Source organism: Humulus lupulus, chromosome 8, assembly GCF_963169125.1.
Source record: "Humulus lupulus chromosome 8, drHumLupu1.1, whole genome shotgun sequence".
Classification (NCBI taxonomy): domain Eukaryota; kingdom Viridiplantae; phylum Streptophyta; class Magnoliopsida; order Rosales; family Cannabaceae; genus Humulus; species Humulus lupulus.
In genome coordinates, this window is record NC_084800.1 from 178,652,937 (window position 1) to 178,662,361 (window position 9,425).

Sequence of the window (9,425 nt, forward strand, 5' to 3'; positions counted from 1 at the left end):
AACAACTGTCCTTGGCCCTTCCGGTTCAGTGCATCAGCCACCACATTAGCCTTCCCAGGATGATATATGATGTCACAATCATAATCCTTTACCAACTCTAGCCACCGCCTTTGGCGCATAATCCTTTACCACCGGTTCAGTGCATCAGCCACCACATTAACCTTCCCAGGATGATATATGATGTCACAATCATAATCCTTTACCAACTCTAGCCACCGCCTTTGGCGCATAATCAAATCTTTCTGAGTAAAGAAATACTTTAAACTCTTGTGGTCTGTATATATCTCGCACCTTTCACCATACAGATAATGTCTCCAAACCTTAAGTGTGAATACCACTGTAGCCAACTCCAGATCGTGCATTGAATATCTCTGCTCGTACTCCTTTAACTTCCTTGATGCATTAGCTATTATCTTCCCAGCTTGCATCAACACACATCCCAAACCCTGTCTAGAAGCGTCACAATAAACCACGAACTTCTCATTGTCTGTCGGCAGGCTCAACACTGGTGTAGTAATCAACCGTCGCTTCAACTCCTTGAAATTGTTCTCACACCGATCTGTCCACACATACTTGGTTTTCTTTCTTGTTAACTCTGTCAATGGAGTAGCAATTCTGGAGAACCCCTCTACAAATCGCTGGTAGTACCCTACTAACCCAAGAAAACTTCTGACCTCAGGAACACTGCTCGGTCTAGGCCAATCTCTCACTGCCTTTATCTTACTTGGGTCAACCAGTATGCCCTCCTTACTAACGATATGGCCCAGAAATGTAACTTGCGGTAACCAAAACTCGCACTTGCTAAACTTAGCATACAACTTATGCTCTCTCAGCCGCTGCAACACCAGGCGCAGATGATGCTCATGCTCTGTCTCTGACTGGGAGTATACTAGTATATCATCGATAAATACAATCATGAACTTATCCAGGTAGTCCTTGAAAATTCTATTCATCATATCCATGAAAGTTGCTGGGGCATTGGTTAATCCAAAGGACATAACCAGAAATTCATAATGCCGTACGTTGTTCTAAAAGTAGTCTTCGGTATGTCCTCCTCCTAAATTCTCAACTGACGATAGCCTGACCGAAGATCGATCTTTGAAAACACCGTACTCCCCTGTAGCTGATCAAATAAATCATTGATCCTAGGCAGTGGATACTTATTCTTAATAGTCAGCTTATTCAACTCCCTGTAATCAATGCACATCCTAAGCGACCCATCCTTCTTCTTAACAAATAGCACTAGAGCATCCCATGGTGAGAAACTCGGTCTAATGAACCCCAAATCCAGTAACTCCTGTAACTGAATCTTCAACTCTTTTAACTCTGCCAGAGCCATTCTATAGGGTGCCCTGGAAACTGGCTCCACCCCCGGTGCCAACTCTATGACGAACTCAATCTCACGTTGTGGCGGCAACCTTGGCAAGCCCGTTGGAAATAAGTCTGGAAACTCACATACCAATCTGGTTTCATTCGGCCCCACCGATACAATTCTAGAGGTATCTACAACACTCGCTAGGAATCCTATACAACCTTCCTACATCAAGTCTCTAGCCTTCAGTGCTGAGATCATAGGCACTCGCGGTCCATTCACCGTCCCCATAAACACGAAAGGTACCTCACCTTCTGGTTCAAAAGTCACCATACGCCGCTTGCAATCAATCGTTGCTCCATACCTCGTTAACCAATTCATCCCTAATATCATATCAAAATCATCCATGTCTAACTCAACCAGATCAACAAACAATTCTCTACCATCTATCTCTACTGGTAATGCTCTAACCCATCTCCTAAAGACTACCAGTTCCCATGTAGGCAACAAAGTCTGAAAACCCCTAGCATACACAATACTAGGTCTACAAAGCTGGTCTATCACCCTAGCAGATACAAATGAGTGGGTAGCCCTCAAATCAATCAATGCAGTATACAAAGAACCAGCACTAGAGATCTGACCTGTCACAACTGAGGGACTAGCCTCTGCCTCAGTCTGAGTCAAAGCGAATACCCTGGCAGGAGCGAGACTGTCTCCCTGCTTTGGCTCTTCTTTCTTAGCTTGTGGGCAGTCTTTCTTCAGATGGTTGGCACTCCCACAAATAAAGCATGCCCTAACTCAGCACTCGCCCTGATGCCGTCGTCTGCACCGAGGACACACTGGAAAACTCCTCCAGTTGTCACCACCGCCCTGACGGCCACCAACGGAACCCCGCACCCTCCTATCAGAACTAGGAGGAACAAATGAATCTAGAACCCTTCTCTTCTGCTCACTAGGGCCACTGCCCCGACTAGACTCAACAAAAGGAGGCACCGTACTCCTGGCATCACGCCTAACAGCGCTATCCTTCCATATCTGATCCTCAGCCCTCTCTGCAGTAAGGGCGTTATCCACTGCTTGAGCATAAGTAGTAGTCTCTGGAATTAATGTAATATTCACATCACGGGCGATCATCACATTTAACCCCCGTATGAATCTATCTCTCCTGGCCGCATCCATCGGCACTAAGTCTGGCGCAAACTTTGCCAGTCTGTCAAATCTCAGGGCGTACTCAGTAACTGACAACCTGTTCTGAGTCAGGTTGATAAACTCATCAACCTTCGCAGCTCGAACTGCTATACTATAGTATTTCTCATTAAAGATACTCTTAAATTCTTCCCATGTCACGACTGTAACATTCCTCTACTGGCTCACTACATCCCACCAGATGTGGGCATCTTCTCTAAGCATGTAACTAGCACAAGCCCCCTTTCATTTCCTTCGACCCTCATAAAGTCTAAGATCAAGGAAATTATATTCATCCACTACTCTGCCTGCAGTGGGTCCGATCCACCCTCAAAGGTAGGAGGTTGTTGCTTTCTGAATCTTTCGTACAAGGGTTCCCACCTGTTCTCAACCACAGGCTGAACCGGCACTGGCGCCACATTCTGCTGAATTGGTAACTCTGTGACCTGTGGAGGGGCCTGTTGCCTCATCTGACGAAGTTCTTCCTCTGTTCTCTGCAATCTAGCCTCCATTTCGGTTAATATCTATTGCCAGTTTTGTGGGGCAGGTGGAGGGTCCTGACCCTGATTGTCATCCTCGGCCCGACTACCGTGGAGTCTAGATGATTGCCGAGGCATTACAACTATATGCCTGCAATCAGTGACACCGCTCATCAAGCATGATAACAAGATTCAATTCCACCTCTCAATCTCAACAACAAACCAAGATCAACAATCCAAATAACATGCAGATAGCATAAAGCACACAACGGGCCTTGCCCTGACATCATGCATATGTTATCTCATTCATCATGCTCTTTATAAACTAAGCAGGCAAACAAGGCATTCAAACACATATTCAAATATATTAATCAGCCATACCAATCAACCCTGAGTCGAGCTTTTCAATAGCAGTGTGTGTACATGTTCGGTCAATCTCCAGAACCAATAAACCTTGGCTCGCTCTGATACCAAGTTGTAACGCCTTACTACCTTAGAGTCGTTACTAAGTGAGTTTAAAATGTGCAATTAACTTGCTCAGCAAGGTTTTTAGAACAAAAGTGTGATTAAACAAAAAAGACAAGACTGTAATCCTTATTAGTACTCTATTTCATTAAAAGTTCCAAGAGTTTATCATTCGGAATCCCAAAATGAGGTTTGTAAAATATTTACAATTCAAAATAGATTTACAGATGACTAATTATCAAAAACATAGTTTAATACAGCCATTTCTCAAAATGCCCCCAACCAAAGCAGTCGGGCAGGCCAAACATGTACGCGCCGCCCCCACGCTCTCCGTACTCATGGCTGGTTGACTTTCTCCTTGCCCTTACCTGCAACACAGAGCACCCGTGAGCCAAAGCCCAGAAAGAAAACTCATACAGCACATAACATATGCATATCATGCAATCACTATAGCAAATAACTCACAGTTAATCAGACAATCCATAAGATTTAAACACATATACAGCCATGCCGTCCCAGAAGTGTTTCCAAAGCCTAGGTTCTCGGTCCACACTGTAAGGATATCCCATGTATCCATTGGGGTCTCACTCTAACCACAAGCACACCATGTACTAAGTGATATTCCCGGCCTCACTGCTGTTCTCGGCCCTTCGCCGTTCCCAGCTCCTTTGTCGTTCATTCTGCTATAACCACATATAGCATTCTCAAACAACAATCAAACATATAATAATTCATTTAAAGCTACATCCTAACAGTAATGCAATCTAGGGCCGTGCCCTGCAACAACACTATGGGCCCATGCCCTGCTCTACGGGTGTTACAGTTTTCTTACCTATATCCCGAGCTTTCCGATGCACCGAGGTCACAAGTACAGTCCTCTATCCTGAGCCTCTCCGAAATCCTAGTCACAACACATATAAAATACTTTTAATACGAACCAATCCCAAAACCACTTCCCGGAACCAATCCCGTACTCTCAGAACCTCTAATTCCTAAAACAATGTATTGGAACCATCCCCCGAGCCCCCAGGCAAAAGCCCTAAAAATGAAAAATTTGACTGAAAAAAAATAGTGTAGGGCCGCGGCACTCCCATCAAGGGTCGCGGCGCCCAGAAGCTTTTCCCTGATCCTGATACAAGCCTGCGCCATGGCACCAAAGAACAGGGCTCGGCGCCCCTACGAAAACCCAGATTTCTGGGTTTTCCTCTGCATTTCTCCCGAGCCAAAACACCTCCAATTCAACCCAAACAAATACCTAAACCCCAAAATCAATTTAAAACCCCAAATAAACCATTTAACAACCTATAAACATAAAAAAACAAGCTTAATTACACAATCACACCCAAAATCCACACTTGAGTTTCAGATTTCAGAAACTCAAACCATGGCTTCTAAGACCTAAACTAGAGCTTTAAAACTGCAAACCATACTTCTAAAATCTTAAACCACACTAGGTATGAAATTTAAACATGCTAAGGATTCATACCTTAATCAAAACTCAGCTTGAACTCTTCTCAATTCCAGCTTCAAGCCTCTTTCCTTTTGATTATCCTAACTTAATTTCCAAGTAAATCCAGCCATATTTCCTTTAGGTACCCACACTTAATCTCTATAAATTCAAGCTTAATTTCAACAAAAAAAAAAGCACAAGCTCTTACCTTTGATCAATCCTTGCTCAAGTTCAAATTTGGTTGCCTCAAACTCCCTTAATTCTCTCCTAGGTTTCAAGAATTCAGTTTCCCTACTTTCTTACAATTCTACCATTTCTTTCATCTAAAATTGTTACTCTCAGCAGTTACTAATGGTTACGCAAGTTACTCAATCATCAATAACCATTATCCACTAGTTCTCAAATTAACAAAATTCCCAAAATACCCCTAGGCTCCTCCCGAGCCGGGTATTAAAATCCCGTTGTGACTTTTGGACTAACTAGCTCCCTAGGACCGTCTCGGCATGTGCATCACATTAATATCACCACACTCACGTGGTACAAATCACATAATACAATTATCACATTTATACCCTCAGCGGGCTAAAATTACCAATTTACCCTTAACATACAAACGGGGCCCACATGCATATTTATACCACCTAAACATGCATTCTAATCATATATTCATTCAAATTCATATATTATCATGTTAATTAACTTATTGCCCTCCAGGCACGCTAATCAAGGTCCTAAACCTTATTGGAAAATTGGGGTGTTACACATTGGGATCCCAAAAATATAATTTAAAGGTCTATTACAAGAAAATATTTACAACCGGCCGATCTAAGCGGCAAAACAGGGTTTAGCCCTAGTTCCTCTTTCAAACCTCGGCCAGGTATTGGTTGAGCAGATGCATATGTACACGTTATCACCTAAGCTCTCCAACTCAAGGATGGTCCACCTTTCTTTTGCCTTTACCTGCACCACATAGCACCCGTGAGCCGAAGCCCAGCAAGAAAACTCAATATGCTCATGAACAGTCATATCGTGATATCAAATCATATCTGGAATGCCTAGCAAACATAACTTTATTCAAGCACACAAATAAGTTCAAACAATGTTGGGGTATCCAGGATAAGAAATCTTGCCCTTCTGATTGGATGACTATCAAGTCAATCCCAATCAGATAAGTGTTTCAACACTTGAGGTTCTGGTAAACCATACTGAGTGACCAACAAGAAAGTCACTACGGGACTCAGCACCCAAAGCCATGCATATGATGATCAAAATGATCATATAGAGCTTATAGCTCTGATCAGATGAGTGAATATCACTTTGAGGTTCTGTTAACCATAATGAGTGACTGTCAAGCAAGTCACTATGGGGCTCGGTGCCCATAGGCGTGTAACAAAACCGTTACCTGGGCTTTCCTGCAATGGCTCTAATCAGATGAGTGACTGATGTGTAGTCACTAGCTTAAACAGATGAGAGACTGATGGGTAAGTCTCTAACTTAACAGATGAGTGAGTAATGGGTAAGTCACACAAGCGCTTATAATATTCATCGAACTTGAGGTCGGTCCGGCATTAATGCTCTTTGAGTCATCCAATGCAGATTATCGATTAGATCTAATCTTTGTTGGCATGCGTTGAACACGCTAAGGCCATCCTGACTTATGAGTCAACACTGTGTGACCAGTGCCCACTACCACTGCCGAACGTGACTAATGAGTCACAGCTTCACAGTTGATACTGACACCTTTGCCAATTCTGACTAATGAGCCAGTACCATGCACAAGTAAGCAATGCTACCAAGCATATGTCATATGTTGAATATTCAATCGTAGGGCATTCAGCATGCTTACTTAACAGTTGCTAGCATAATAATGATCATGCACAAACACAGAGACTCAAGCTCTGATCAATCTCATATTCATCATCCATGGCATGCCCTAATCTCATGTTTCTCGTGCATCACATGCATCACACTTAATCATCCAACATGCCTCAATAATAATCATATGCAAATGAGCAAGATTTCTAAGCATTCATTATGCTATCAATGTTTACATTTAAACATCCAACATGCATCAAACATAACCATGCATGTCACATATGGGGTGCAGTTTTCTTACCTTTGGTCCAAGCACAGGTTACCAACAAACGAGCCACAAGAATGATCCCGATTCCAAGCCTCTAGAGATAACCTGGTCACAACCATAATATAAAACCTCATCAAAGTTGTAATGCCCCAAATTTCCTAATAAGGTTTAGGACCTTGATTAGGAGGCCGGGAGGGCCATAATTGATTCATTATGATATTTAATGATTATATGCATGTTTATGTGGATTATATTATTATATGATGGTGAATGCATGCATATGGGCTCATATTTTAATTGCAAGGGCATTTTGGTAATTTGGCCGTTGGGGGCGTGATTGTGTAATTTCATGCATATGGGGGAATTATAATTTTACCACATCATATGTGGATTGGTTCGATCCATTCGGCATGAGACGATCATGGGAATGCAAGTTTTCGGTCTAGTCATAACGGGATTAAGTTCGGGGCTCGGAGTAAGTCTCGGGGTAATTTGGTGATTAGAATGTTGCCGAGAATTAAAGGGTAACGGGATGTGAATTATTGGTATTTGAGAATATTGAGATTAGCGGGAATTGGAGAGCGTTAATTATAATTAACAGTATAGGTTGGAAATGACGATTTTACCCTTGGAAGTCTTTAGAGGGATTAAATTGGCCTAGGGGCATTATGGTATATTGACTTTAAGGATTTATATCAACCTTTGGGGTTTAGAAGGCTATGGAATTGTTAGAAAACAGAGCAACATCAACCCCCTTTCTCTCCTCACCCGTGCACCATTTCCCTTCCTTCTCCCTTTGGAATTTTGAGAGCCAACTTGAGGTAACAAGCTAGGAAATCAAGGTTTGGGCTTGGGGACTTGATTCAGCCATTGAAGGGGATTGAAAACCAAGATTGAGGTAAGGAAACTCAGCCATGAAAGTCTGATTATGCTCTGTTTTCTTTTAAGTTTCAGCTTGTGATTTCTTGGTGGATAGTTGGAATTAATGGAAGTGTGGTTGGTGTCTAACTTGGGTTTTGATGAGGGTGAGTTATGGATAATTATTGGTGGTTGAATTGGGTGTTAGGTTGAGGTTTGGGACTGGTTTGAAGGTTTGGTTTCGAGGGAAACGCAGGGGAAGAAAATCTGACTGTTGCTGGTTTGCGTAATGTGCCGCGGCCTGAGTGTGCTTCTGGGCAAGTTTTTGCCTCTGTCTGAGGGTGAGCCGCGGCCCATCAGGGCAGATTTGGCCAGAAATAGGTTTTTGACTTGGGGATGCTAGCTTAAGGCCTTGGGGTCGGTCCCACTACCCGGTTAAGTGTGGATTGATGTCCCGGAGGCTAGATATTGGTTTGGAAACCTTTGCTTTCATATTCATTGATGGTATCCTATATTTTTGGTTATGACTAGGTGACCATTAAAGGACCAAAGGACTGATCGTTCTCAAAGGTCATTTCTTTTATTAATTCTTGCTCGAACCCAAGGTAAGAAAACTGCACCCCATATGTGACATGCATGGTTATGTTTGATGCATGTTGGATGTTTAAATGTAAACATTGATAGCATAATGAATGCTTGGCAATCTTGCCCATTTGCATATGATTATTATTGAGGCATGCTGGATGATTAAGTGTGATGCATGTGATGCACGAGAAACATGTGATTAGGGCATGCCATGAATGATGAATATGAGATTGGTCAGAGCTTGAGCCTCTGTGTTTGTGCACGATCATGATTATGCTAGCAACTGTTAAGTAAGCATGCTGAATGCCCTACTCTTGGATAATTGGCATATGATACACATTGATAGCATTGCTTACTTGTGCATGGCACTGACTAATTAGTCAGATTTGGCAAATGTGTTAGTATCAACTGTGAAGCTGTGACTCACTAGTCAGGTTCGGCAGTGGTACTAGGCACTGGTCACATTGTGCTAACTCACTAGTCAGGATAACCCTAGTGTGTTTAGTGCAAGCTATGTCGATTAGACCTAATCGACCTTCTGCATTGAATGACTCAAAGAGCATTAATGCAGGACCGACCTCAAGTTCGATGAATATAAACAAGTGTTTATCTAGCCAAAGGCTAGTCATTTAGAGTCAGGGCCAGCGAGCCCCGTGACTGTTAGGTCACATGGCTATGGGTACCGACCCCTTAGTGACATGCTTGTCAGTCACTCATTTGATAAGAGCCATTGCAGGAAAGCCTAGGTAACGGTGTTGTTACACGGCTATGGGCACTGGGCCCCTAGTGACTTGGTTGTTAGCCACTCAGTATGGTTTACCAGGACCTCAAAGTGATATTCACTCATCTGATCAGAGCTATGAGCTCTGTATGATCATTTTGATCATCATATGCATGGCTTTGGGCACTGAGGCCCCAGTGACTTTCTTGTTGGTCACTCAGCATGGTTTACCAGAACCTGTTGAAGGTTAGAGGCTTACCCAACAGCCAGCCTTCCATTTGAATTAG